At 54.7% G+C, this 26595-nt stretch overlaps 1 protein-coding gene across 7 annotated transcripts in view; it reads left to right on the top strand.

Moving 5' to 3' along the window:
- Window positions 1-26595, top strand: part of ARHGEF10L (Rho guanine nucleotide exchange factor 10 like) — a 167712-nt gene that overhangs the window by 15863 nt on the left and 125254 nt on the right. Inside the window, exon 1 of one of the 7 annotated variants that reach the window (XR_007475694.1) lies at window positions 25016-25305. The exons of 2 other annotated variants lie outside the window; for them this stretch is intronic. The gene's annotated coding sequence lies outside the window, so the exon portion shown is untranslated. Of the gene's footprint in view, window positions 1-25015; window positions 25306-26595 lie in introns of those variants that run through there. 4 more of the 7 variants (XM_049706284.1, XM_049706265.1, XM_033433087.2 and 1 more) reach the window with 4 other exon arrangements.

Genomic DNA, 26595 nt, shown 5'->3' with positions numbered 1-26595 from the left:
GTGCGAGTGTCGCCGAGTCTAGGGTCTCCGTCTCCCGCGTGGTCCTGGTCTCCGCTCGTGCGTGATTCTTGTGTCCCCGATTCTCCGGGGGAGAGCTTCTCCCGGAGCCCGGGTCTCCTCCGTGTGCCCGGTTGTGTATGCGAGTGTGTATCTCAGTGTCTCTGGGGGTGAGGTCCCAGAGCTGGGGTTTCCTCTCTGTGTGTATGTATGTCCTGTGACATTGGAGCGATTGTATTACTAGTGTGTGTGTGTGTGTGTGTCCCCTCCCCCCATGGGAGACTCTGTGTCCCTTGGGTGTCCCATCCCTCTGCATGACTCCTGTCTGGCTTTTGTGCATCTGTGTGTGTGTGTGTGTGTGTGTGTGTGTGTGTGTGTGTGTGTGACCTCAGCAGGTCTGGCAGGGCCAGTTTGGAAATCCCCCCACCCCCACCCTGGGCTTCACTTTCCCTTTGGTTCACCCAGGCCTTCAGGTCCTGCTGTCACTGTGGTTCAGCTCCCCCCTGCACTGACCTGAGGGTCCCTGGGATTAAGTGGAGTCAGGGATGCTCTTCTCGCCTCTGCTCTGGGCCCACCTCTCCCACCCTGGACCCCTGCCCAGAGACTGGACGGGGGCGGCCTCCTGGAGGAGGGGAGTGTGGGAGGAGAGGATGCCCTGGTCAGCCGGAAGGCCAAGGCCACAGAACCCGGTCAGGCCTGGACACTCCTGGAGACAGAAAAGTGTGTCCGGGACAGGCTCTGTGAAGATGAAGACCAGCCTCCTGGGCCCCCGGGGGTGGTCTTTGAGAGGAAGGCCAGGCCTGATGTAGGGGAGTCTGGGGAGAGTTCTTTCTTCCTCTTCCATGTTGGGGTCCTGGGGCAGGGGGTCAGGAAGCTTCCTTTAGCCTTGAGAGCCTGAGGACCCTGCCTCGGGCCACAGCGGGGAGGTGGTAGGGGTGGGCCGCCCTGCGCACGGGCTCTGGAGCTAAGACTTTGCCTCAAAGGCCTTGGCCTTCCGGAGGGCTTCAGTCCGGGGAAGTCATGCTCCGCCTGCTGAAGCCCCATCTGTTCCTCCTCGGATGCTGGGGAGAGAGGACAGGTCGTGCAGGCTTATTAGCATGCTCAGCTCTTCTCTGCAGCATCCATCCGTCCCTCTGTCTGTCCACCCAGCGCTATGCCCCACAGTGTCCAGGCCTCGGGTATATAAACTAGAAAGGAGGGCACAGTCTGGAAATCTCCGAGCTCCCTGTGGCTGGGTTAAAACTTCTCGGGATGGAGCTCTTCTTCTGGCTTGTGAGGCCTCGGGTTGTGCCTGCGTCTTTCTTACTTTGCTGCATCACACTTGCCTTTCCGAGTTCCCCTGCTCCTTCCTCTTCTACCAGAGAGCCGTTGCCTTAGCTGGTCCCATCCTTCCCCTCTTCGCTTCTCACTCAGGGATCTCCTCCTCTCTGGGCAGCCAGGCTGGCTCCAGGATTCCTGTTCGTGATGCTCTTGGAGCCCTCACTGCGGTCGGGGTGGGTTTTGACCCCTCCCAGCGGACTCTAAGCCTTCGAGAGCAGGGACCGTGTCTGTCGTGATCACCAGCGCCTGACACACAGTAGGTGCTCAGTAAATGGTTGCTGGTTATGTGGATGCCCTGGAACTAATGGATCCTAAATTGTCCTGTTTCATAGGTTAGCTTTGAAGGAGTCTGGGGAGGGGGAAACTTGGTGGACTTCTTGGGACCCAGGTACCAGGTTCGTTTAAGAGGAAGACCTACTGTTATTTAAATAAATAGTAAATTAACAGATAAATCAACAGTAAATTAAAAGCTCTTTATGGAACCCGGTATGTGCCAGGTGCTGGGCTAGCTGGTGCATATATGTCATCTGCATATGTATGTATGATAATAGTAGCTTAGATTTATGTTGCTCTTTCATGTCTGCTGTCTTTTTGTTTCTACAACCACCCTGACAATTAGGCAGTGAAGATGGGCTCATACCCATTTTACAGATGAGGAAGATGAAGCACAGCATTTAAGTGAATGCCGAAGGTCACAGTCAGTGAAGGACTCAAGCCTGGGTCTCCCTGACCGCCCAGTCCTTGCTTTCTTCTGCGAGCTTGTCTTTAGTATCTTTGGCTTCTCATCTGCTGTGCTTGCCCTCAAGTCCAGGAAAGACAGTCAAACTCATAAACAGCGGAGTAGGCCAAGGTTCTCTTTCCTCCCCCACTGTGCCGCCTGGGCCTCAGCTCAGCTCCTTTCTTGCCACGTGTCCCTGAAGAGTTCCTTGGGCTCTCTTTGCCTCAATGGAGGGCATTTGAGTCGCCTTCCTTTGGGGTCCTAGTCTAATGAGCTCCCAGGAGTGACCCGTCCTCGCATAGCCTGTGCCCGGCCCCAGGCAGTGGTGTGCTGGAGTCTGTACTGAAGAATGATATCTGGTTGATAAATTTTAGGCGTTTTGCGAGTTGGCTGTTAACCTGCAAGTTTATAGTATGTAAGCTGGCTGTAGTATATACATTTACAATTAAATGAATTATACCAAAAACAAGGGTAATAAGTACTCAGAATACAGTACTTCCTGATTATCTCACTGTTTTTCACAGTTACCTATGTATTTGTGATTATATCTTTTGTGTGTGTGTGTGTATATATATATATATAGATAGATCCTTTTATATGTGTGTGTATGTGTGTGTGTGTATACATATATATACACACATACAGATCTTCCTCAACTTCTGATGGGTCCTGATAAACCCATTGTTAGTTGAAAATATTGTAAGTTGAAAATACCATAAGTCGAGGTCCTTCCCTGGAGGTCCAGTAGTTAGGACCCGGCGCTTTCACTGCCAGGGCCTGGGTTCAGTCCCTGGTTGGGGAACTAGGATCCGGCAAGCCGTGAGGTGCGGCCAATAAATAAATAGATAATAAATAAAATGTTAAAAAAAGAAAATCTCATAAGAGGAAACTGCGTTTAATACACCTAAGCTACTGAACATCATAGCTTGGCCTCGCCTGCATCGAACGTGCTCAGAACACTCCCATTAGCCTACAGTTGGGCTAAATCACCTAACACAAAGCCTATTTTATAATAAAGTATTGAATATCTCACGCAATTTATTGAACATTGTACTGAAAGTGAGAAACAGAATGGCTGTCTGGGTGCACAATGGTTGTAAGCGTATCGGCTGTTTCCCCTGGTGACTGCGTGGCTGGCTGGGAGCTACAGCTCGCTGCCCTGCCCTGCATCACGAGAGTGTTGTACTGCATGTCACCAGCCCGGGAAAAGATCCAAATTCAAAATTCCAAGTACAGTTTCCACTGAATGCGTATCGCTTTCGCACCATCATAAAGTTGAAAAATTGTTAAGTTGAACCTTTGTAAGTCAGGGATGTAATGTACATACGGGTGCGCTCCTGCCCGTCTCTTCCCAACTCCGTTCAGCGGGCTCACCTTGTAGCTCAAAGTGGCCACAATGAGAGCATTTATACCACAGAAATTGGAAAACGATGCAGGTGTCCCAGTTCTCCCCCCTGTGGAGAACCAGCTGTTAAACATTTTACCAGCACAGCGTGGGGATCTAGCAGTGAGCTCCCTGAGCACAGCCCCTCTCTGGAGCTTGCATTCTCATGTGACAAAACTCCAGGGCTGGTTCAGGGTCATCCCAGTGAGAGTGGCAGCTGCTGGGCTGGGTCTGCTATGATGGTAGGGTTATAAGTGGCCCTCAAATGAGCTCTCCACTCCAGAAACTGAGTTATCTTCCCATGCGCCGAGAAGAGGGGACGTGGGATGAGGATACGTTTCAGTTAATTGCGAACCTGCTTTGCCATTGACTGAAAAACCACACTCAAGATGACTCAGGTATCTGGGAGGCAAAGTGGTTGGGGTGCCTGAGGAGAGACTGTGGATGACTCAAATAGCTCGGGGCTGGTGAAGGTGTGATGGCCGGGACTCGGGTGGCTAGAGCTGTCTGGGGGTGGCTTAGGCAACAGTGGACAGGACCATATGGATTCAGGGGCAGAGTAGAGTCAGACTGTTGATGGGCAGGCTGTAGCTCTTGTACAGTCTGAGAACCCTGGTTGGGAGAGGGGCATGAGCACAGTTACATACAGCGGGAGTGTGTGCAGAGTGTAGCAGAAGAATGGATGGGGAGAGGGCAAGGGTCTGGGTGGAAGGAACAGCATGTGCAAAGGCTTGGAGGCATGAGCTGTTGGAAGTTCAGTTTGGCTCAGGTGTCAGGTGAACCAGGAGTCTGCAGAGCTGGTGGCAGAGCAGGGGAAGTCCTGAACCTTTCTCAAGTCAGAGCGCACAGCATCATCTGGGTACCAGCAAAGGAACGCTGCCAGACCTCTTCTGCCAGGGGCATGGTGCTCTGCGGATCACCCCCTCCCCTGAAAATCTTTAAGTTTTCCAGGTAGTTTCTTGTTATCCTCAAGCTTGCTGCTGCTCCAGCCCTAGCATCTGTGGCTGGTGGATTCATAAAAAAATTTCCATTTTAATATCAGGCCAAAAAAATACAGAATTGGGAAGGTGGGTCTGCTGCCCTCCCTCCACCCCAAAGATAAAAGTAACGGTTATTTAGGTTATCCAGTATTTTGATCACCTCTGCTACTTCTGCCCTTCATTTAGGCAGATAATTGGGAGCTTGTTTGTTTAAAGACAACTCATGTTACTTTAATGCCTCTATGTGGCAGACATTTTTCATGCATCAATTCATTTAATTCCCACACTGATCCTGCAGGTGGGTACTATTATCCCATCTTACAGATAAAGAAACTGAGTCTTAAAGAGGCTGAGTGACTTTCCCAAGGCCACAGTATAAGTGGCAGGATTCGAACCAGGTGGGCCCTGAGCTCTTTCTACAGTCCCCCTTTGTTCTGTTTTCCCCTTTGCCCTTTGAGGAGGGGAGGAAGAGAAGATTCGACACACGTCTGGAATCTCAAAACACTCAGCCCTTCTTCGTTGGAAGTGAATGCGTGTTTTCTCTCGCATATAGCTGAGTTCCTCACCCTGTGGTTGAGGGTCAAGGCCTAGAATAGAACTCGGTGCCCAGGTGGACCGCTAGTCCTGGTGTCCGGAAAGTGCTCGTATAACGGCTTGTGTTTATGGAGAGCGCTAACTGACAGAGTGGCAGGCGCATTGGCGGGGGCGGCGGCGGGGCTCGCAGGAGTTTGGTCCTCTGCAGTCCTGACGAGTGGGCTGTGTCATCAGCTCCGTTTTACAGCTCAGGTACGTTATCTTGCCTGTCCAGAGACACGTAGCGCGGAGGCGCGAAAGCAGCACTGCTCAACCTTGTTCTGTTTGCCCAGAGCCCCGGCTCTCAACCCCGTGTCCTGGAGCCGTGCCACCCGTTCCAGGGCCTGGCCTCTCCGTGCCTCTGACAGCCCCTGGCAGCGGGTTCCACATGCCGTGGGAACTCGGGGCGGGCAATCATCGCTTGGCCAGCAGTGCAGGTTGTGCCCATCCCTTGGTCAGAGGCTGGTGCGGAGCCAAGAGCTTTACCTTTTCCTGACCTGTGCCAAGCGGCTCATCTTCCCACTGACCTGTTGGGAGGGTGGCCTTGGCCCCGGCCTCACCACCACCTCGTTGCAGGGACATCGCCAGTCCGGGGCAGTGCAGGTGGCTTGGGGTGACCCCTGTCCATGACTGCACATCGGGCCTGAGGTGAGGTGGCATTTCTGGGTCTGGAGCCCCTCCTACTTGAGAGCCTGGCCTCTGCAGGACCCCCCTCCCAGCGGCTGCCTGATTAGTATGCATCCCTGAATTCCAGCCCTGAGCACGCGAGGCGGGAACCAGCTCCCATCAGTGTCCTCTTCATTGTTTGAAGTGGGCAGACTTGGAGCGAGCTTTAAAAATACGGGCTTTTTATTCAATTTCCCTAGAAAAACTGTGGTTTAAATGAAGTAGCGGAATAACCGTCTCTGGAAATCGAAGAAAAATATTCTGGAACCCTGACATTACCCAGAACCTTTGAATTTCTTTTAAAATAAGGGTTTATTTTACTTTAAATTATGCGTGTATTATGTGACTATTGAAGAAAACTTGGAATATACAGGGAGAAGAAAATTAAAATCCCCCTTGTTGGGCTTCCCTGGTGGCGCAGTGGTTGAGAGTCTGCCTGCCGATGCAGGGGACACGGGTTCGTGCCCCGGTCCGGGAAGATCCCACATGCCACGGAGCGGCTGGGCCCGTGAGCCATGGCCGCTGAGCCTGCGCGTCCGGAGCCTGTGCTCCGCAACGGGAGAGGCCACAACAGTGAGAGGCCTGTGTACCGCAAAAAAAAAAAAAGAATCCCCCTTGTTGCGCCACCTGAAGACAACCTGTCTCAGTCTTGCAGTGTGTAACATTTATTCAGCGATTCATCTAATCATTCGGCAAGTACCAATTTAGGGCCCACAAAGGGCTGGGTCTGTGCCGGGCGTGAAGTGGGCACAGGTAAATGGTACCCTGCTTCCTGCTGGACCTCTTTCTTTTTCTTTCTTTTTTTTTTTGGCTGCACCACGTGGCAGGTGGGATCTTAGTTCCCTGACCAGGGATTGAACCCGTGCCCCCTGCAGTGGAAGCGCAGAGTCTTAACCACAACGGCCAGGGAAGTCCCTGCTGGGCCTCTTTCTATGCTGGACTTTGGGTAACTCACTTGGCCCCTCTGTATCTCAGTTTTCTCATCTGTAAAAAGGGCATAATACAAGTACACTGCTCAGGACAGTGCCTGGCCCACTGTCCTGGCAGAATTGGTGGTTCTTACCACAGTGACCAGGCCAATTGTAAGTAGCCTTGCCCTTGTGGATCATATGTGATGGTGGAGGAGACAAAAGTCAGACAAACGAGTTAAAGTAACCACATGTCATGGAATTAGTCCTGCCAAGGAGACAACCTAATGTGATAGGATGGGAATAGCAGGGGCTGGGGGGAGGCTGTTGGGAGAGGAGGGGGTGTATGTGGGGGTTAGTGGTGCAGAATTTGTCAGCTGGAGGTGGTGAGGAGGGCCTCTCTGAGGAGAGGCATTTAAGCTGAGTCCCAAATGACGAGGGAGGACCCCCCTCCCCCTCCCCATGCAAAGAGCAGACGGAAACGTGTTCCAGGCAGGCGCACAGCACATGCAAAGGCCCTGAGGTCAGAATGATCTTGGCTGGTTTGAACAGGAGAAAGCCCAGGGCTTGCAGCAGCCGAGGCGGGGAGGGCAGTATGAGGAGGTGCTGTGGAGGGCCGTGTGGATCCAGGCAGGCAGTTAGGATGGCTAATCCAGGCGCAGCAGGAAGACAGCCGCAGTTTCTTTTTAGTTTCCTGTAAATACCTTTATTCATGAAATACAATCCCAAGATTCCAGCTGTAAATAACTCTGGAAAGAAATTTATGTTCTTTTCAGATAATTCATTTAGAAATAACTGAGTGCCTATGACGGGGAAGCACTGGAGTGGACACTGGAGGGTGAGGGATGGACTCATAGATGAGAAAGGTGAGGCCTCGCCAGCAGGTGACCGGTGACTGCGTGCCTGCATGCCGTCCCGCTGACCCCTCCCGCAGCCTGCTGGAGCCTGTGGGCCCCGACTCACCTCAGGAAGGGACCCTCTGGCTGCAGGAGGAGAACTGGCTGTGGGCACCTGGGTGGACTTGGGCCCGGAGGAAAGGCTCGGGTGGCTCGGGGATGAGAGGCGGCCATGGAGCTGGAGAGAAGACTTAGAGAAAGAATCGGCTGGAATTGCTGGTGGATTGGTCACAGGGGCTGAGGGAAAGAGAGGAATGAAGAGGAGCCAAGACTTCTAGAATCTTCTTTTGAGTGTCTGGGTGGGTTTTGGTGTCATTACAAACAGGTGGTTCAGAGGGGGTTGAGAGCATGTTTTTGGAGAATCCAGGGCTCCAGTTGGGGACAGGTTCACGTTGAGAGGCTGGCTTAGAAGTCCACGGGAGAGGTGGGGGTCCCTTGGCTGGGTGTCATTAGCATATAGATGGCGCAGGTGGGACCACCCAGAGGCCAGGTGGAGGAGGAGGATCCAGGAGAGGAGGCCGAGGAGGGGCAGCCAGGGTGCTAGGAGGAGAAGGGAGGGAGAGTGGGGTCTCTGGGAAGCCGCCACGCCATGCCACACCATGCCACGCCACGCCACGCCACACCATGCCACACCCCCGCCATGCCACGCCATGCCCCACCACGCCATGCCACACCACGCCACACCACACCCCACCATGCCACGCCATGCCACACCACACCATGCCACGTCATGCCACACCCCACCATGCCATGCCACACCACGCTATGCCACGCCATGCCACACCACACCCCCACCATGCCACGCCATGCCACGCCACGCCATGCCACACCCACCCACCATGCCACGCCATGCCATGCCACATGCCCCACCATGCCATGCCACGCCACACCACGCCACACCATGCCACGCCACGCCACGGGGCCTGTTGCAGAAGAGAGCTGGTGGGCCACAGGGCTGCAGGCCGTTGAGAGTGGAAGTAAGACCAGACAGAAACACAGAGGCAGTTTGGGCCTTTATAAGGGCACTTTTGGAGGAGGGATGGGGCTGGAATCTGCAGTGGGAGTGGCTGGGATGGGAGGGGAGCGAGGAGAGAAAGCGTGTGTGGACAGCGCTGAGATGTTGGCCAGGCAAAGGGGGGTTGGAAAAAGATGTCTCGGGTGGAGGGGAAGTGGGGAGACCCAGGAGAGTGGTTTGTGCTGGTGGCCAGGACTGCTCCGAGAGGGGACAAGACACAGGGGGCAGCTACGGGAGCCGGATCTTTAGGCAAATGAGAGAGGGTGGTACCCGGTGTGATGATGTGGGAGTCGCGGTGTGGGGGGGAAGGCATTGGCCCTTGATGGAGCCAGGATGCTCTTAGGAAATGGGAGAAGATGGGCTAGATTTGGATTATACATGAGGAGAAGTTGGGGACAGTCCCATCTGATGGCCTCATGTTTCTCAATGAAACCTGGACCAGAGGACGGTGAAGTAAGGGCCCCCCAAGACTGCTCCCTCCAGGAGAGGTCATTCTGCCGCCACTAAAGGAACAGGCAGAGATGGCTGGGTCCCCTCAATGATGGAAGCAGCCTCAGCCCGCCTTTGTATAGACAGAAAGGATCAGAGAGGTCAGTGGTTGGTCTGAGATGGCACAGAGGGGCTGAGCCCTCATTCCCGACTCAGTGGGGCTCACGTTCTCTGGGGCACTGGGCTGCTGGGGTGTGGGTCCCGTGCCAGCAGACGGGGGCAGCCTCCAAGCCAGTTGGGAGGGTGGTGTCAAGGCCACTCGGACCCTGCAGCAGGAGCTCAGGGCCCGTGTCATGCCCGTCTCCCACTTTTCTTCCCCAGAGGCCAAGTGCAAGGAACTCACCTCTTCATGCCAGGCACTGAGCTGAGCACTCTGGGAGGATTAGCCCACTGAGTCCTCACGGTAAGTGAGGTGCGGGTGCTGTTATTGTCCTCCCTCTACAGCGGGGAGAAGGGTCCCGAGAGGTGAAATACCACCCAGCAAGCCTGTGCCAGCCACAAAAGGGGGGTGAGGGTCCGCAGCCAGCGAGTCCGGCTGCTTCTCCCACGCATGCCCGTTTTGCAGAGGAGGACGCCACAGCTCGTGGGTTCGTTAATTTGTTCTCAGTTGCTCGTCCTCGCGTTCCTCTCCTCCCAGCATATATTTACTGGACACCCCCTGGGAGCTGGGTACTGGGCTAGGAGCTAAGGATGAGTGAAGTATGGTGACCACCTATCTGGGGTTGGGGGAGCAGGCAGGTAACCGATGGAGGGAGGGGAGAGTGCCTGACCCAGGCATAGGGGCTCACCGGAGCTTCCCAGGGAGTGCTGGACGAAGCAGCCTAGAGGCAGAGTTGGTTCTGGGAGAGGGAAGCGTCCCAGGTGTGTACAGAGGCTGGAGGTGAGTGCAGAGTAGGACCCTGCAAGGTCAGGAGGGGTGCGGTCAGGAACGCCGCTTGAGAACTCTGTCCATCTCGCTAGGAGCTTGCACTTTATCTTGACCATGGGAGCCGTTCAGTTGTTTCTAGCTGGGGGCGGGGGGGGGCATGATCAGCCTGGTCAGAACTTTTTGTCCTGGTGGGGGCTGAGTTGGAAAGGACAGGAGACATCAGGGAGACATTTAGAGGCTGTTACAGGCCCTCTGATTCCTAGGTTGTTCTGTGAACTCTTGCTGCTTTCTTCGTGCTTCCCAAACTCTGCTCACTTCTCTTGTCTAAAAAGGTTCCCGAGACTCAGAGAGGTTAAGCAACTTGCCTGAGGTCACGCAGCATAACACAGCATCCAGGCTTCTGCTGGTTTCTTGAGCGAAACAAGCAGGGTCTCAAAGGTGGAAGCAGGTGGCAAGTAACCTCTGCGAGGGGCTCACAGGAGGCTCCAGTGGACCGTCACCACCTGCAGGTCCTCCTGTGCCTTTAAATGTCCTTTTGCCGGTCTCAGAGGCTGGGTGGGACTTCTGGGAGGGAGGAGCTGGGCTGCTACTGGGAACCACCTTCCCAGGAGCTGGGGCCCCATGTTTAAGCAGTTTCCTGGGGAACTGGCTTCCTCCCCAGTGAGTGATGAGAAAACTCTCTGGGGCTGGGCCAGGTCATGGGAGGCCAGCAAGGGTGGTGGTCTCCTCTGGGGAGGATGGCTGTATTGTACCGATGCCAGGCAGAGACCTCCTTCTTGCGGGGGGCTGGAAGAGATGGGGAGCGGTTCCCAGAGCCCTGTTCCTGTGAGTCTCGTCACTTTGGGCAGGTGTCTTGCCCCTCTGGAGTCTTGGTTACCTCATCTGTGAGGGAGGGATAGTATTAAACGTGCTCCCGAGGGACTGAAAAAATAACCGGTGTTGTTCACTGAGGGCCTCGAGTGTGCCAGGCAGCATACATTATCTTCTTCCGGTTCACGTGGCAACCTTTGAGGTATGTCGGGTTATCTTCATTTTACAGATGGGGCAGCCGAGGAACAGAGAGGGTAATTCGCCTGAAGTCACACAACTTGTAAGTGGCAGAACTTGAACACTGATCCACCTGACTCTGGAGCCCTCCTTTGACACCCCTTTGGTCCCTGTCAAACTTCCTTGGCAAATCACCTGATAGAATCTTCTGGGGCTCCAGCTTTCTGGCCACCCCACTTTGGGGCACCCCAATCTAGACCAACCCCATAAGTTTTATCACGAGGCCTTGGAGCCCCAGTGGGCCTAAGCCCCTTGCTCATCATCTCACAGCCACTTGGAGCAGACTTGGGACAAGAATCCCAGCATCCCAGGGATACTGGCCTTCTGCGCTTTTGCTGCCCCAGGGCCCCAGAAAGACCACCGGACTGGGAGCCTGGCACCTGGGTTCTAATCCCACCTCTTCCTCAAACCAGCCAGGAAGGCTTGGGCAACATTTCATCCTGCCTCTAACTTCACCCTAAGCCTCAGTTTCCTCTTCTGCAAAATGAGCAGGTGGAGAATCTAGGGTCTCTACCAATTCTAATAACCCACGAGTATAGGATTTCAGATATCTGGGAGTCTGCAAGAGTCAAACATCGGCCACTTTTTTCTACTTCCTGTCCTCTGTTGCCTGGGGAGCAGGGGGAGATTGAATTGAGAAAACAACTCAGAGAGCCCTCTAGTTAGATAGCAGCTTATGATCTAAGCATTGATGGAGCGCCCTGTGTGCTAGGCAGTGAGCTGGCCGCTTTGCGTATAACTGAATGGTGTGCTCACCAGGGAGGTGGGTATTATTAGCTACGTTGCAGGTGTGGAAACTGAGGCATAAAGAGATTAGCTAACTCTGCCGAGGGCCAGGCTATACAGTTACCTTTATATGAGAACTGGACTTAAAAGCCCAGAGGCAGTGCTAAGGGTCTGTGCGGGATCCGTCCTGCCTTGTGGCCCATTGTATGGAGCTCTTGGTAAAACCGGCTCTCTGGGACCCCAGATGGAAAAATTCACCCTATCCATCCACCCTTGAGCAATGGTGATTGGGGTCCAATCTGGAAACACTCAATGGATGAGTCACAGGGAGGATGATGAAGGGATGATGGCAGGGAGAGCCAAACAGTGCTTAGTCCGCCGTCGGCCAGAGCTCAGCCTAGCCTGGCAGCCCGGACACAGAGCGCAGGCCACGGCTGTTTACGGAGTCGAGGATTTGGGACAGGGAGAGGCTGTGGCTGATGGGGAGGGAGATGGGAGCTGAGGGTAGGACAGTGGGGTCGGACTCTTGTCTAGAGCTGGAAGGGCCTTCTGGGATTATCTACTCCAAGCTCCTAGTTTTATGCATGGGACATCTTAGTCTGGAGAAGGGTCATAACTTGCCCCAGGTCACACAGCCAGTGACAGCAGACCCGAGAACAGAAGAGGATTTGGGAAGCTGGATCCTCAGCTTCCTTCTGGCCACAGTCATGGGGATGACTTCCTGCCAGGCCCTGCTGCTGCCCGCCCTCGCTCCCTTCCATCAGAAGATCAAGAGTAAGAACAGTGATAGTAAACAGAGGAATCATCTCGCCGAGTATAAGCACGGTGGTCACCAGTGTGGACTCTGGAGGCAGGCTGTCTTGCTCGAGCCTTACCGTCCCCCCACCCCCTTCCTCGCCCTGTGACTCTGGGAAGGGCATGTAATTCCTCTCAGCCTCCAACTTTCTTCATCTGTATCATGATTCAAGCAGATGCTGAAATTGCAGGACTTTTCCATGCCTTTAACATCTAGAAGGGCAACTTCTACCCTGGTTCTTCCATGGTCTTTGACCACTGAACACCTTTTTTTGCACTGAGTATTTATTAGTGTATTGCAGGACACAGGTATTTCCCCAGATGTGCAGACTGAGGAACACTGATGTCGGTGGTTCCTCAGGACTATTTAAACATTTGAACTCAGGCACTGTGGACTGATCGTAGAGTTCTGGGGAGACATCCCTACTGAGCTGTGGCATTCAGCACCCTCACCAGTCTCCTTGGGGTGCATAACCGACCAGACTGTTTCTGCTCATTCCATTCTCTGATGCCTCCTCCTTCCTGGAGCACGAGTTGCTTTATCACCATACGTGGTGGAAACAGAAGGAGCCTTCCCTGATTGGAGCCACCCTGTCTTCCTGGGACAGCAAGCCTGGCTGAGATGTCCAGGGCCGGCAGCTGCTGCCCTGCTGCCAGGCTCACCTGGGAGCAGGCTTGGAGGATGCGAGGCAGGGCGGCCTGGGACCGTGGGGTGAGTCTGGGGCATGGCCACCTGGCTTCTAGGTTGGCTCTGCCACTCACTCTTTTATAACCTTGGGCAAGACACAGCCCTCTCTGGGCCTCAGTTTCCACATCTGTAAGATAAGAGGCTAGGTGTAGTGATTTGTTGGTTCCCTTTGGGGCTGATGTTCTGAGGAATGGGCACATTTGTTACCTTTTGGCCTCATACCCTCATTCATTTGCTGGGTTCTTGGAGTCATCCAAGATATCCCCCTATTTTTTTTTTTTTTTTGGCTACACCACACAGCTTGCGGGATCTCAGTTCCCCATTCCCCAATCAGGGATTGAGCCTGGGCCACGGCAGTGAAAGCCCCGAATCGTAACCATTAGGCCACCAGGGAACTCCCAAGATGTCCTGACAGGAGCTTTTCTTTCTCAGGAGATTAGGTGTGCATGAAGGTGCCAGATACAAGCAGGTGCTCTGAGCACCCTTGGGAACTGGGAGCCAGTAATTCTTTTAAGTTAGTGTGTGCCAGCATTGCCCCGACAGCCTGCAAAGAATGCAGACTCCCGGGCCTCACCCCTAGAGATTCTAAGTTTGTAGGTTGGGGTTGGACCTTAGAGTCTACATTTTTAAAAAGCCTCCCCTTCATTCAGGTTGTTGTGGAGTCAGTAGTTCAAGGGCCACACTTTGAAAAAGGCCCTTAGACTCTCTTTGAGCCAAAAAAGTCTTAGGAGAGTGACAACCTGCCAGGTTTGGTGATGACTCTGTGTGACCCTGTTCCGAGCTGCCCTCATCTGTGGTCACAGCCTTCAGTAGCTGGTTACTCTTCTTGCCAACAAACTAGTGTTTCCCAAACCTGACTGATTATCAGAATCTCCAGGAAGCTTTTGAACGAAATACGAATTCTTGACTCTCACCCTTAGTGATTCTAAGCCAGGAGATGTTGGCTGCGACAGGAAATCTCCGTGTTTAAAAAGCTCCCTAGGTCTTTGGTTCATTTGTTTGTCGTTCACTCATGCAGTGGTCTAGGCCCAGGGGAAGGCGTTGAGGACTTAATTGTTAGACCAGATGCAGTCTCGGACATTATGTCACCTATGCTACAACCTGGTGAAGGAGACAGACAGTGACCACATAGGGATGCTCAGCCAGTTTGGGGAAATATGTCTAGAAAATGGTTGGGTCAGATTAAATACCTGGGCAAAGCTGGGCTTCCTGGTAAATTCCAGATTGAAGTAGAGCCCTGAGCCCAGTGGCCTTTGGTCACTGCTTATGGACACCCGTCATTTTTTCATTCACTTATTCTTTTATTCATCCATCCATCCATCTATTCATTCATCCACCCATCTATCCATCTATCCGTTCATCCATCAATCGATTCACCCATCCATCTATCCACACATCCACCCATCTCTCCATCCATCCATGTATCCACTAATCCACCCACTTACCTAACCATCCATCCACCCATCCACACATCACTCTTGAATCTCTACCGTGTGTTGAAGGCTGCACTAGGTACTGGAGAGACAGAAATGAAAAGCCTTGTCCCTACCCTCAAGGAGCTCACAGTCTAGTGGGTGGAGGGGTCAGAAAGCAAAGCAAATGATTCCAATCCAGAGTGTTAGTTGCTCAGAGGGCTGAGTGGCTGGTTCTCCCAGTGGGCCTCATGGAAGATTTCCCTGAAGCTGGCTTGTGTTAAGGCTCAAAATGTAGGTGGGAGGGTCCCAGGCAGATAACGTAGGGCATGGCTTCCAGGCCAAGGAAGGGTCCTGCCCTGGGGAGCGCAGGTCATTGTGGCTGGGCAGGTGGGAGCACCTCTTCTGCTCCTGGAGCTCAGGCTCTGTCTTTTGTTTTCCATGTTTGTTTCTCCATGAGGCCTGGTCCACAGTAGGTGCTCAGCAAACATTCATCGTTGGTGAGTGGGGAGGTGTGGGGTGATCTGGAAGAAGGGATGGCCTTGTGGGCCACACTGAGGAGCCTGTGGCTCTGTGGGCCCTGGGCAGGGTGCAGGTGGGGAATGACACCATCGCCTGGGCTCCCTTGGCTGGGGGAAGGGGGAGAATGGAGATGACCAAGGGGGCCCCCCAGCTCTCACCTTTGTCGGCCTCCTGGGCCTTCAGTTCTCTCCTTGAGCGGATCAGAGTCATTGCCTCTGTGAAAACTCGTTGAGCCCATGGCTCTTTTCCTGGAGTGGGTCTCTCCTGCAACCCAAGGGCTCTGCCTCTGTTGGTAGATGAGGAGGGCAGGGTGCTCTGGGGAGGTGAGTAGATGCAAGGGTGGGTGGCTAAGAGCCTTGGCCTCTGGCATCAGCCTGTTTTTTTTAAAAATTAATTAATTAATTAATTAATTATTGGCTGCATTGGGTCTTCGTTGCTGCGCGCAGGCTTTCTCTAGTTGCAGCGAGTGGGGGCTACTCTTCTTTGCAATGAGTGGGCTTCTTATGGCAGTGGCTTCTCTTGTTGCAGAGCACAGGCTCTAGGCACGCGGGCTTCAGTAGTTGTGGCTCACGGGGTTAGTAGATGTGGCGCACGGGCTTAGTTGCTCCGCGGCATGTGGGATCTTCCACGGACCAGGGCTCGAACCCATGTCCCCTGCATTGGCAGGTGGATTCTTAACCGCTGCGCCACCAGGGAAGCCCCATCAGCCTGGTTTTGATTCTCACTTCTGCCTTTTGTCAGCTGTGTGTCCTGAGGCAAGTGTCTCTACCTCCCTGTGTTTCAGTTCAGTTTCTCAGTTTATTCTTGAACCGATTAAGAGAGTTGTCGTGTGCAGAGTTCTCAGAGCAGTGCCTGGCACCCAGTAAAGCATCTGATAAATGTTAGTTGACGTGTGGAGCTTGGGAGGCAGTCGTGCTGGGGTGATTGGACCCAGAAGGCCTTGTTCGAATCCCGCCTCTACCTCTGACTAATTATAGAGACCTTGGCAAGCTGACTGAGGCTCCGAGTTCGGGTTTCTCATCTATGATGCCCCGTAGGATCTCTGGGAGGAGCGCGGAGTCTGGTGGTTCCTTCTCTGCACTGGGCTTATTACTGAAGTCCGAAAACTTGGGTCTTAACCGGTAGAGTGAAATCTCTACCTGGTGAGGGTGCTGTGGACGGTCACCTCCACAGCCCGCAGACTCTGGGGGTAGGTCTCATGTCTGTAGGGCCGCCTCTCTTGGTCCCAGCCCCCCCTTCACATGCCCTCACTGGTTTCTGGAAATGGATCATCATGTGACAGGGGCACAGGGTCTTCAGAGCAGGGTGCTATGGGGGGAGGGTCGCACTAGTCTGTAGGGGCACATGGAAGGGACTCTTCTTCCCCAGCCATCCTGGGTCTGGGTGCCCTGGAGAGACCGGGACTTCAGATACCTGTCCCGGCCTCAGCACCCCCCTACCTCTCCCACATCATGTCCCTGCTTGGTTTGAATGCTCAGGGCTGAGTGAATTGGGCATGCCTGATGCCCCAGAAGATTTGGGTCACAAGCAGGTAAATATTAAACCCAGAAAACTAGCTCCGAATGGAAACCTGTTTGGGCTGGCTGCCTGGGGGACTGCCAGGTTCTGAGCCTCCTGCCCAGCTGATGGCTAGGATAGGCAAACACCCTCCAGGGGAAGAAAGGGCACCTGCTCCATTCCACGTGACTGCATTTACTTGCCGTTACTGTCCAGTGGTCAGGGGCTGCTGTGTCTGCTTTACAGTGAGGAGGAAACCAAGGCACAGAGAGGGCAGGAGGTCTGCTTAGGTTTACATAGCTAATGGGGGGACCTGGGGTTGGACACGGGAGGGTCTCTCAGCAAAGCCCGTGCTCTTCTGGCCCTGGGCCCCCAGTGGTCTCCTTGCTGCTGCTAGGGCCGTGCCAGGATGCTGTGGGGATCACACGTGCTAAGGTTTGCTCTCTGGCTCCTCTGAGCCTGGGCCTCAGATTCCCTTTTTTGCAAAGTGGGGACAGTCTTGTTTGGGGTCCCTGGCAGGCAGGACCGGGCCCAGGATCCCAGGGAGCGCTTCCTGTTTGCAATGTACAAAGCTCTCCTGGGGCCTGGGCAGGGCTTCGGGAGTAACCACCTGGCCAGTCAAATAAGCCTTCTCTTTTTTTCTTTTTTTATGTTGAGGGTAGGAGTTTATTAATTAATTAATTTATTTTTGCTGTGTTGGGTCTTCGTTTCTGTGCGAGGGCTTTCTCTAGTTGTGGCAAGCGGGGGCCACTCTTCATCGCGGTGCACAGGCCTCTCACTATCGCGGCCTCTCTTGTTGCGGAGCACAGGCTCCAGACGCGCACAGGCTCAGTAGTTGTGGCTCACGGGCCTAGTTGCTCCGCGGCATGTGGGATCCTCCCAGACCAGGGCTCGAACCCGTGTCCCCTGCATTAGCAGGCAGATTCTCAACCACTGCACCACCGGGGAAGCCCCAAATAAGCCTTCTCTTGAATACCATGTATGACAGGGCCCAGCCACAGTTCCCATCCTCTGGGAGCCGATACACAAGCCAGAATGAGCACATCGGTTTGGGGCTTCAGGACCTGGGTTTGCATTCCAGGTCTTATTAGCTGTGTGATCTTGGGCAGGTGCCTTCGTCTGGCTTAGCCTTGTCAGCTCGCTCTGAAAGACAGGAATTCTAATTTACTTCAGCAGGCCATGGCGAAGAGGAAGTGAGATGGTGTTCTCAGAGCTCCTGGTAGAAAGTAGGTGTTCAGTCAGCTGACTGCCCTCCTCAGGCTCTCAGGGGATAGTCTTCTAAGGCTGAAAGTGACCAGCAGGTCTGAAAGGCGAGTGAAGACTGCTTCCCAGTGCTGCCAGCAGTCTAGGAGTAGCATGGGCTGGTGCTGCAGGCAGCTGGGGACGGGGCAGGACGGGGCGTCCGCTCCGTAACAGGATGGGTGGGATGTGGGGTAAGCTTAGCTGGGGAGAGTGGGGGTGTTGGCTTTTACCTGGTCTCCCCACCCCCAGCCCTATAGGCAGTGGCAGCCCCAGACCCTTGGCTGTTTTCACAGACTGTGAAAATCAGAAGCCTGGGAGAGGAAGTGACTTGTCGAGCGTTGGTGGGAGTTGGTGGCAGAGGCAGCCCGAGGTCCACCCGGTCCCGTTGCTGCTCCATCAGCCGCCTGGGGTGGGCCCCTGGGGCGGTTGGCCTCCCTCACCTCTCCGGCCTGCCCTGAAGCCAGCTATGAATAGACTATTCTGGACTACATGACTCACAGGCTGGCCCTTCCTCCACCAGGGTGCTTTGGGTTTTCCTTTCTTTACTTTTCCCTAATAAGGTCTCATGTGGCTGGCTTTCACCTCTCCTTTCTTTGGGCCTGGAGGAGTGGTGACTTTTGCCCCAGGAAGCCTGTCCTGGGAGGGCTCCTGTTAGGCTGCTGGACTGCACGTACTCAAACCTGGGTAAGTTTAAAGGGAGGCCGGGCAGAGGCATTGGAGCCGCGCAGACCTGGGTCCGGAGCTCGCTGCCCGCTCTCTAGCTGTGTGACCTCGGGCAAGTTCCTTTGCCTTTCTGAGCCTCAGTTTTCGGACTCAGTTCAATCCAACCCACATTTATTGAACCCCTGTTAGCTGCCAGGTGTGGCGCTAGGCAGTTCCGGTAGAACAGCAAGCGGACTCAGCCGCTGTCCTCCAGGAGCCTCGAGACTGAATGCGGAGTCACGTGGGCACCGGGCTTTCCAGCCCGAAGCACATGCGAAACCCCACACCTGGCTCCCGGTTTTACTAGAAGCTCAGAGATCATAGTGAGCCTTAGTTTGATTCCCAGCTAGCGAGAGCTGTAGTTGGGATTTCATGTCAATTACTGTCACTTCGATTTCACACTTGTTAGCGGGAAAGCGCAGGACCTACCTCTGGAGGAACGGCCTTGATTTTCCACGCACGTTGGTGATGTGAGTTCGTGTCCCAGGTGGTGAGCTGAGGCTGCCGTGTTCCCACGTGTGCCCCAACCTTGGCAAGGAGGAAATGCAACCCAGATGATGTTCCAGGGTAGTCCACCGCCTGGTGCGTAGTGGGTACTCAAGAAGTGTTTGTTGAACCAATGAGAGGGACAGTGGCAGCCTGGAACACATCCTAGCGAGGGTGTGATTGACTCGGGGAAGGAGGGCCAGCTTATGGGTGTCCCGTGCAGGAGGGAGGAGGCTTGTCCTGAGAAACTTCACAGGATGAAACGAGGGCAGGTTTAGACTTTTCTAATGTGGGACGATGAGTCTTCTGCCAAAGGAGGAATTCAAACATGAGAATATGATGTGGGACAGTGACTCAGGCTTGGGTAGAGGTGAGGCGTTTATGGAATAGCCACTCTGTGGCTGGCATAGGGCTGGGCTCAGTGAGCTCCATCAGGGCAGGGAGGCTTTTTCTTTTTTTGTTCACTGATGTATCCCAGGCACCTAGAACAGTACTTGGCTCACAGGGGTGCTTAATAAATGTGAATTGATTGACTGAATGCATGAATGAGTATATTACTTAATTGGGTCTCAGGGGTGTTATTACACCCAGTGTGCAGATGAGTAAACTGAGGCTTATGGAGGTCAAGTCACATGTTTGCTGGGTTGTGGGGTCAGGATTTGGAGTCAGGGCTGCCTGATTGCAAAGCTTGTGCTCTGACCCACCCATCTGTTGGGATCCTCAAGAAGGAATTCTTGCCCTGGCTGACAGGTTGGATTTCAGCCTCTCAGAGATCCCTCTCTTCTGAGAGTGGCTGATTGTGGGAAAATACCACATGCTTGACTCCGAACTAACAGCAGGGCCAGTGCTGCGAATCACAGTGGATCACCCAGCCTGCTCTGATCAGCAGGCGCCCTTTCAAAGAGAGGGGTTAGGAGGGGATCGATGCTGCCCGCCCTAAGGGGGTCCCGCCGGGCTTGGCCTGACGTTGTGGTCCCCCTCAGCCACAGCAGAGGGGAGGGCGCTGGCTCAGGCGGTGGCTGGCACACTGCCGGCACAGCGGGACCTGAATCTCAGGCCGACCCTGCCCAGGTGCCTGCTCCGGGGGAGTGGCTGGATTGGTGAGGGTGAATCCCTGGCGTTCATGGGAACCTGTGCCTACCCTCAGCCCCCAGGTGGTTCTGGACAAGGATGCCCAGCGAGACTTGACATGTTTGCATTCAGCTGCTCCAGGAGGGGGCCACTTATTGAGGCTCTGCTGGGGACATCGTAGCTAGAACACTTGCCCAGGGCCACCGGGCCGGAGCACTTTGTCTGCTGGTCCCCCACGTTCTCCTGATGTGCTCCTGCTTAGGGTCCCTGTCCCACCAGCTCCCCATGGCCCCGTCTGCTCACCTGAGCGTTTTCCCAGGCAGCAGAGCAGCCCAGCAGACTGGTGGCCGGCTAGTGGCTGAGGTGCGGAGGTGTGAATACTGTAGGGGTTCAAGGCACAGCCCTGCAGCTAGATGGCCTGGGATCCAATCCCAGTTCCCCCTTGTATTGACCGTGTGACCTTGAGCAATTGTCTTACCCTCTCTGTGCCTCTGTTTCCTAATCTGTAAAATGGGGGTGATAATAGTTCCTCTCTGAAAAGGTTGTTGTAAAGATTAAAGTAACTATAGGAGTAAAGGACTTGGAATTGCTCCGGGCCCTTATTTAGCGGTTAATACATGTGACGTGCTGTGATGCTGATTTTGGCATTCACTCCTTGGTGGCAACTCGAGGAGCGAGTGTCTGCCTTTTTTCTGTGCCCCGTGTCTGGGCCCTGGATTCCACCCACTCAGTGCCACTTTTGTGGATGAGTACCTGGGCCGGGTTGCTGGGGAGAGACGAGCCAGGGCAGCGCAGGGGCCCCTGACTCCCACTGGAAACCCCCTTTCTACCGTCCTCCCTCCCTCTCTCCTGCTCCCATGTCCCAGGCCTTGCAGAGATGAACTATTCATGCTTTTGTTTACTGTTTCAAGGAGCAGTAACTGACATCCTCCCACCCCAGGTTCAGGGCCACTCCCGGGAGTTCCCCTAGACCTCCAGGTCTCCCCTGCAGAAGCACCGCCTCTCTTGACTGTTGGAGCCCATTCAGTTCACCTTCCCCTGCTGGACCGTGAGCTCCGAGCTCAGGGCGGTGGGGGGCGGAGGCGGTCAGAGGGGAGTGGGGCATCGGCCCTGGCCCAGGAGAGCTCAGGTCTGGTTGTTTATTTGTGAACTCAGAGATGGCGGCTAGGTGCCAGGAACAGGTGCTGGGTACTGAGGAGGGAGAGGCGTGAGGCGTGGTCCTTGCTTTGAAGAGGCTGCAGCCTGCCCTCTCTCCCTCCCTCCTGCCGTCCCTCCCCACTTCCTGTATTCCAGATGCCACGCCAGGTGGTGGAGGCACACGGAAAAGTAGGTCGTGGTCACTGCCCCCAGTCTCTGCCCCGGGATCCACAAAAACAAGTAACCAGAGCATAATTCAGTTTCTTTAGAGACTTGGAACCTGGTATTTCCTGCCATGGAAACCGGTGGCAATGACTTTGGTCTCTGTGTCCCTGTGACTAATAACAGTAACACTACCCCGCATTAACAGGCCAGTGTCTGCCCTAGATCCCCAGAGGACTTGACCAGATGCCCCGAGACCAGGAGTTTTCGACCTCAGCACTGTCGACACTTGAGCTGGATAGTTCTCTGCTGTGGAGGCCGGGCTCTGCACTGTAGGACGTGCAGAGCATCCCTGGCCTCTACCCCTTACATGCCACTAGCTTCCCCCTCCCTCCCCGTTGTGACAACCCAAACGTCTCCAGACATCGCCAAATGTCCCTGGGTGGCAAAGTCGCTCCCGTTGAGAACCACTGCCTTAGACGGATCAGTGAAACTGTAATTGCATACATCAAGATGGAATGGAAAATTTGAAATCCAGTACTGCCACCCTCCAAAAAAAACAAAAGAGGAAAAAAGCGCCCACAACATCCTGTATTCCTTGGGTTTGGCATAAAATGCGAACATCCGTTGGGAGGTGGGAGAGCCCTTGGAGGCCTGAGCAGTTGTGTGCCTTGGCCCAGGCCAACCGGAGGCAGAGCCTCTGGCAAAAGAACAGGCCATCGCCAGGCCTTGTGTCCCCTTGCTCTGTGTGGTTACAATGTAGGGCAGGTCATCCAACAGCCATAGGCTGTACATACGACCATCATCAGTTCTGGGCGAGTTGAGTCGGAACGTTCGACTGGCTGCCTCAATTTCAGTTAAGCCCTGGTGTTCCCCCCACCCCATAGTGCCTGTCCTGGTTTGTACAGATGTATGGACTTGTGTCATTGTTTAGCATCTGCATCCCTGTGGGGTTGTGGATTTCAAGGGGGCAGGATCCAAACCCCCAGAACCTTGCATGGTACCTGGCATCCAGTAGTGCTCAATCAATTTTTGTGGAATGATTAAGAGATATTGTTGGGTGGATCCAGAAAAGTAGGTCGGCTTTCCCGCCCTCCCCTCGAACGCTGTTAGGTTCCCAGGAGGAGGGAGTGGGACCTGGAGACCTCAGTTCTAACATACATGGCACATATGTGGAAGACGTGACCTTCCTCACTCGCTTCCTGGTTTGCATCCTAATGGGAAAGGAGATGGTGTCTCCGTCCTCTGACCAAGACCCTGGCCACAGGACAGACCCCGGATGAACCTGGCAAAGGCTCAGCCTTGGCAGGAAACGCACAGGTGTGCGCGCGTGTGTCCCCCTGCCGCCATCTAGCATTTTGGAGCACCTGTTGGCTGCAAGCAGGGAGGAGAGCACCAGATCCTGCCTTCCCAGGCCTGTCTCTTTCCACAGGTCACTTGAGGATGCTTCTGATGCAGTGTCAAGTGACAGCCGTGGACAGGCGGGGTGGGGGTGGGTGGTCACTGTAAGTTTGCTGCCTGGAGGCGGGGTTGCTGTCCCTGACTTTAGCAGAATACATTTGAGTTCATTTGAAGCATCCTGACATTTGCAACTCTCCCCAGGGCTGATTCTCCAGCCAGGGTGCTTTACATAAGGGGTACATCTGCAGCCAGCTGCGAGGCACAGCCTCCCCTTGACCACGTGAATTCAGGCAATTGGAATGTCTCCCTGGCACCACGCACTGAGCTTTGGTCATCACTGTGTTTCACACCAACTAAGGGAACTCAGCATCACTGTCATTTTTGGGGTCCTCTCCTTTCCTGATGTGACCTTCTTGCCTGGAATCTTGACTTTAAAAGGAGCAGGAGGTGTGTGGAGGCTTTGGGGAGCTGAGTGTTGGCTTCAGGGCCAGGCCTAGCTGGTGGCTGTCCCAGAGCACATCAGTGGGCACCCCTGGCCCTCAGTGGGGGACACTGCATGGTCAGAAGCTGCAGGAGGGCTTTCACTGACCCAGAAAGACTCTGGAGGCCAGTGATGGGGAGGGCCCTGGGACTGCTCAGCTCCACCTGGGACACCACCCCTTCTTGTAGGCCAGGGCTGCTGTCCAGTTAGAAGGAGGTGGTCATTCATTCATTCAACAAACATTTATCGAGCACCTCCTGTGTTCCAGGCTCTCAGCGAGGTATTTTATGTGAATTATCCTCATTTAATCCTTATAACAACTCTCTGCAGTGGGGATTTTTAGAGTTTTCCTACAGAAGAGGGAACCAGGGATCAGAACAGTGAAATAATGTCTTTGTGTCACGGTGAGGAAATGGAGAGCCAGAACCCAACCAGGTTTGATTGCAGACTCACTCTCCTAAAAATCATGATGGTGGCAGAAAGGGGCGCCCAAGGGATACCCTGCAGGACCAGAGACTGCCTCAGGATGGGGGCACCCTGAGTGCAACGGGTCCCCCATTTTCCACCGGGCAGCAGGATGCAGGCAGCGGTGGGCTCACAGCCCATGGGACCCAGTGCGGTTTCTGTGAGAAGGGAGGGTAGGGATTCTCTGTAGGACCAGGCTGTGGGTGCCAGTCCCTCAAGAGTCCAAGTACAGGGCTGGTGTCGAGAGCATCAGTTAAGCTTTTGCCAAAGCTGATGATGAAAGAGGACCGGTGTTTGGGACCGGTTTCCCGTGGGGGCCATAGTCCAGGATTTGACTCCATCCCAGGACAGCAGGATTCAGGGCAAATTTATTTCATGGTTGAAACCCCGCCTCCCCCCAACACCTCCAGCCCAGTCTCCTCTGCCCCCTTCCCAGAGCCCCAGGCAGCATCTTGTCAGAGGTGTGGTATTCATTGCAAGGGAGTGGGTGGATCCATTGGTCTGTTGAGGGAGAGGCACCCTGCTACAGCGAAAAGACGTGGCCAGACCTCTCCACCTGCCCCTTAATCATGGATCTGCCTCTGATGAGCTTCTTGAACATGGACAGATCTCTCTATCTCTCTGAGCCTCAGTTTCCTCCTCTGTAACATGGGGCTGATCCTCTCCACTCGTGTGTGCTCCGCCCCTTTGGGGGCTGGTGGGAGGACAGGCGTTTCCGTCTCTCCCTGGCAGGTGCGGCGGACAGGGAGCTGCTGGAATGACACTCACATCTTCCCTGGGGGAGGGCCGCACATTGCGAAGGGGGTGGCTTGAAGCTTAAGTGCTGGCCTTTGGGGCTGAGGCCTCTGGGTCCCCTGGGGCTCCTTGGGGGGCTTGTGTTTCGGGAGACCTCAGGTGCTGTCCAGCCAGCTTGCCCTGCCTTGCTTGGGTGGGCTGAGCTAGTTTTAGCTCTGAGTTTTGCAAAGGTTATTTCTTCCTGCCTGGAGCTCTCTGTGGGACAAAGTGGACCGCCCCCTCTCAGAGGGAGGCAGAGCTTGGGCCAGAAGAAGAGACTGGAGCCAGGCTGGACCCTTGTGGGCTTTGACAGGGAGGCTTCCTCTGCTCTCGGTGGCCTGCCAGCCGGCGGCTCCCGTGATCCTTCCCGGGAAAGCCGGGTGTATGCCAGGGGCCCTCACCTGCCTGCCAGAGCGGCCGAGGGCGGCAGCCACCGGGGCTTCGGTGTCCTGTCTGCTCTCCCGACCACATGCTTCTGACTCACCAGAGCAAGAATGCGGTCTTTTTGGGAGCGAGTCCTTCCTCGTACCCGCCCCACCCCTCTCCTGATCACACCCCGGCACGGGCCCCAGGCCTCTTCCCAGACTGGTTTTGGGGGAACCGCCTCTTGCGCAGCTTGGCACTGACTCTGTTTGCGCAGCTCTCCTGGGAGGAGCTGTCCTGGCGGAGGCTGGTTTAGGGCAGGAGGAGGCGCGGCCCCAAGAGCGGGTGCCCCACAGGCCTCGGCCGCCTTCTCCCCTCCTCTGATGGTGGTGGCGCAGCTGGTGTGGACCAGCATCCCTTCCTTCATTCAGCAAGTGTGTGTTGAGGTCTGGTGTGTGCCGGGCACCATTCCAGGGCTGTGGATGGAGCGATGAGCATAAACGATAATGTCCACATTCTGGTAGGAGGAAACTGACGTAAACAACTGAAATGTATAGATTCCCGGAGGTGTTAAATGCTATGAAGGCGGGGAGGGCGGAGTCAGAGGAAAGAGTGTGGTGGGGATATGTACGTGCGATTTTAAAGCGGGTGGTTGGAGGGGGCCTCTCTGACACAGTGACCTTTGAGCAGAGCCCTGAAGGAGGTGAGGGAGTCATCCATGTGTATATCTGGGGGAAGAGTGTTCCAGGCAGAGGAGACAGCAAGTGCGAAGGCTGCCCTGTGGTAGGGTGTTTGAGGGGCTGCACGGTGGTCATTGTGACTAGGGTAGAAAAGCTGTGGGGAGAGAGGTAGGCTTTGAAGTCAGGGAGTTGGTGGAGGGACCACATCATGTAGGGCCTTGTTGACCAAGGTGAGGACCCTGGTTTCCACTCCGAATGAGGTAGGAAGGCATTTGAGGCTTTGAGCAGAAGAGTAACTTGGCTGCCGTGTTGAGAACAAAGTGTGTGGGGTGGGGGGTAGGGGGGTGAAAGCGGGAAGGGGCTATTTTAAAGGTCTCGGGAAGGGATGGTGGTGGTGTGGATCGGGGGGTAGCAGGGGAGGCGGTGCGAAGTGGTCAGATTCTAGACATGTTTGGAGGGTAGAGCCAGCGAGGTTTGCTGATGGGTGGCATGTAGGTGTGAGAGAGAGTGGGGAGCCAGGGCTGAGCCTGAGGTGTTTAGCCTGAGCTCCTGGCAGGCTGGAGCTGCTGTCAGGCGAGATGGGACGCCTGGGAGGACTGAGGGTGGCGATCAGGATGTTAAGTTCAATATGCCCTGTGGACCAGTGAGTGGACATGCCGAGCAGGCATACTTCTGGGCAGAGGTCTGGAGTTCCAGGGAAGGTCAGGCTGGTGGTGTCACCGTAGAGATGGTCTTAAAAACCATGAAATGGGTGAGGTTGCCTGGGGAGGCGCAGATCAAGATGAGGTTGGAGTCCTGAGCCTGGGAGCAGCCCAGCATTTGGAGGTCCTTTGCCTGGGCCATTTCTGCAGCCTGGACCGTCCATCCTTCCCCCACATCCAGCTCCGTGAAATCGCCTGGAGTCAGACCCCTCCATTTCCTGGTCCCACTTCATGCTTCCTGGGTGACTTTGGGCAGGTTGCTTCCCCAGTCTGAACCCCAGCTTCCCTGTCCATGAAAAGGAGGGAACAAAGCCACCTCTTGGGTTTGGTTCTGCCATGAAAATGCTCCACTGCTGGTATGAGTGTTCTAGAGCCGCCCTGGCACTAAATTGCCCGGGCTTTGGATGGGGAAACTGAGGCGCAGAAAGG

Source organism: Orcinus orca, chromosome 1 (assembly GCF_937001465.1).
Source record: "Orcinus orca chromosome 1, mOrcOrc1.1, whole genome shotgun sequence".
Lineage (NCBI taxonomy): Eukaryota > Metazoa > Chordata > Mammalia > Artiodactyla > Delphinidae > Orcinus > Orcinus orca.
The sequence above is the reverse complement of the archived record's forward strand: the minus strand, read 5'-3'. Positions and strand labels throughout refer to the sequence as shown.